Genomic DNA, 3,420 nt, shown 5'->3' on the forward strand with positions numbered 1-3,420 from the left:
AAGTTGGGAGATGCTAATGATATAGAGGAGATGCTGCCCATTTCGTTTTAGAATTAAGTCATCAATTAATATACATGATATACGAAAGCCTTCTTAAGTCACGTGCGTATTCTTACGATTATAGGTTTATCATATTAATTGTGGAAGTTCTTGGATGGACTGAGCTCTTGAACGACGTGAGGTATGTAAAGCTGTCCCTTCTTTCTTTTGGCATGTCCTAGACGTAAGAGATGAATGACATGAGCTTTGGGGTAATTCCATTCATAAGTTCCGAATATGATTCATGATTCTTATTCACTTCTTGATGTTAGAGCTTTTAAAGTAGTTAAGCCACTGCCCTCGAGCTTTCTATATGTTGTATAGTATAATCGTATGTATAAGTGTCTATTCCTAAAGGCTCTATAATGACTAATGTCCTTAACTTTCATAAGTTGTCTCGTATTGATTTGATACATGTCTATGATCCCTGAGACGTTATTTAATATAGTTCATAATGATATTCAAAGAGCCACTAGGATGGCTAATGTTCTTGATATCCAGAAACTATTTTATTATGTCTTGATACGTGTATATAATCCTTGAGGTTCTATTTTTATATAATCCACAGCGACATCCGAAAGGTATTTGATATGACTATTGTCTTGGTTTTCAAATGATGATTCGTTTTGATTATTCTATTGAGTCTCAGATATGATTTAATTTGCATATGGTTTCTCACTACTCTGCTCGTGCATGCCTCAATACATCTTTCACTGAGTCCCGGACCAGGACATGTTTTCATGCACAGATTCACTGCATTATTCACCGAGTCCCTCACTAGAGGGCCGGGACACGTTATATATATGTATATGATGATATGATGACATGATGATATGGGGATGGCGGCCAGGATGGCACATGATGATCTTATTCACCGAGTCCCTCACTAGAGGGCCGGGACACGTTATATATATACATGATGATGATACGATTTTATTTACCGAGTCCCTCACTAGAGGGCCGGGACACGTTATACATATGAATATGAACAGGATTATTCTCTAATGGTGACATTAATTTTCATAACGAGTTAAGTCTGACATTGACACCATGATTTATGATTCAAAGGTAAGCCTTGTGGTTTTCTGGTTATCGTACTGGTTTTCTGTACTCCTCACTTCAGTATGATCCTGTTTATTGTATTTATGCTTTACATGCTCAGTACATATTCCGTACTGACCCCATTTCTTCGGGGGGGCTGCGTTCATGCCCGCAGGTACAGATGCTCACGTTGGTAACCCGCCAGCTTAGGAGTCCTATTCAGCTATCTTGGAGAGCTCCCTTGTTCCGGAGCCTAGATTTTGGTACAGAATCTCTTGTGGTGTATATGTATTTTATCCAGGGGTACGGCGGGGCCTTGTCCCGTCATATGATACTGTTGTTACTCTTAGAGGTCTGTAGACATATGTGTGGGTTGTGTATAAGTTCTATTCAGCTGTGTCTATACGATGTGCTATGATATGATGTCCGTCTGTAGTGGCAGCCTTGTCGGCTTGCAATGACATGATATTGATGGGTAGTGGCAGCCTTGTCGGCTTGCGTGTCATTTTATGATTTGATTAGTTGTGACTCCTCAGGAGACAGTCTATCTGACTATACATATATGATGACGTTATGAACCGTTGGAGTTCTTTTGTGGGTTTTCATGTTGTTCATAGATTCAGTTTAATTATATATAATAGGTACCTATACGGGTGTCCAGGTCGGGCACTAGTCATGGCCCACGGGGTTGGGTCGTGACACATAGAATAATTTGGAATGAAATAAAAAGGATTGGTGTTACATTTGTGGTATTAGTATCAAACGGTACTTAATCAAATGGATACACATGCAAGTTATTTACATCTCAAATTCAAAATGACAAAGGAGGGTAGTTACCTTAGGATTCAAGAATGGCAGTGGAAGACTCCGGTGTACCGCAAAAAGAAGATGGAGCATAACAAACATGGAAACAATAACAACATCAGTCAACAGAAATCAGATGTGGAAGAATCGTGTGTATCAACAATGAAGGAACTTACGGTATTCAACAGATGGAGATAGAGGAACAACAATGATGTTGTGAATAAGGATTCAAGCTCAATCAGCTAAGAAATGAGCTTATCTATGAAGAAATGGTCCCAATTCAATACAATTTGAGCTCAAGGAAGAAGAAGAGGATGAGTATTGAAGAGGTGGATAGAAGACCCGAAAAATTAGGGCATCTGAATTTGTTGTCCATTATATTTTGCAATTGTTACTATTTTTGTCTATTTGGTTGTAATGGACCCGGTTTGGGGCAAAACAATTGGGCTCATTTTGAGTCCATTAGAAATTAAATAATAAAAGTCCATGGCCATCAAAATTTTTAAAAAAAGGACCTCAAAGGAAACCAATAGAGACCAAGGGGCAGATTCGGACCCCGTGGGTGTTCGCCCAGGATCTGCATGAGGGAGGAAAGCCCTGGGAGAAGGACCCTGAGCCCACTGAGGAAGAAGAACCAGAAGAAAAAGAGGAGGAACTAGAGCAAAAAGAGGAAGAACCTCAGGACATGGAAGAGCCTATCGACGTAGGGGTCGAAGGAGAAGAGAACCCGTTTGATATGTTCTCCGAGTTTCAAGGAAACGATGCAGATGAAGAGTCTGTTTATTATGCCCTCACTGATGAGGGAACCGACTTCTTTGCGCTTTCGCCCACGATGATACCCACCGTCTCCGCTATGGCTTCGGAACACTTTGGAAGGGTGAATCTCCCCACCCCAGCCTCGTGGAGCATAGCCTTCAAAGCTTGGTCTTCTCCATTCAGGGTAGCCCCGCTACCTATCACCTGTAAGGAAATATTCAGGAAAATGATGGCCGTCGGGATGAATTGCACCACTAGGGCTAGGTTGCCGGTCCCCGACTTGGTATACGCCTACAAAAGATGCCCATTTCACCTCAACCAGGCAGGGCACACCCTAAACGAGTGCATAGCATGGAGAAAAAGGATCGTTAGTCTCATAGACGACAAAATCATCGCGACCTTATAAGGGCCACACACTTTGCTGGTTCATGACCCCATCACTCCAGGAGAGGGGGTTACCCCCCGAAACCCAGATATGGCGGTACAATTTTACTGTCTTCGAAGAATCATATGCTCGCCTCTTCGCGACTTTGGCTTTGTTAAAAAGAGTCAGGCCTGTGGAACCTGCCTACGAGCCCGCACCGATAGGGCCCAACAGGAACAAGTTCTGCCTATACCATACCGGAGCGAGGGGACATGATATTAAAGAATGCCACGCTTTCAAGCTCGAACTCAAGAACATGATCAGGACCGGACAAATTTTGGTCCTACTTTCGCCGTGGTTCTGAGCAAAGAAAGGTCCGATAGAGAGAGAAAGTCCATAAGGATAACGGCTTGCAA

Source organism: Lycium barbarum, chromosome 10 (genome assembly GCF_019175385.1).
Source record: "Lycium barbarum isolate Lr01 chromosome 10, ASM1917538v2, whole genome shotgun sequence".
NCBI classification, from domain to species: domain Eukaryota; kingdom Viridiplantae; phylum Streptophyta; class Magnoliopsida; order Solanales; family Solanaceae; genus Lycium; species Lycium barbarum.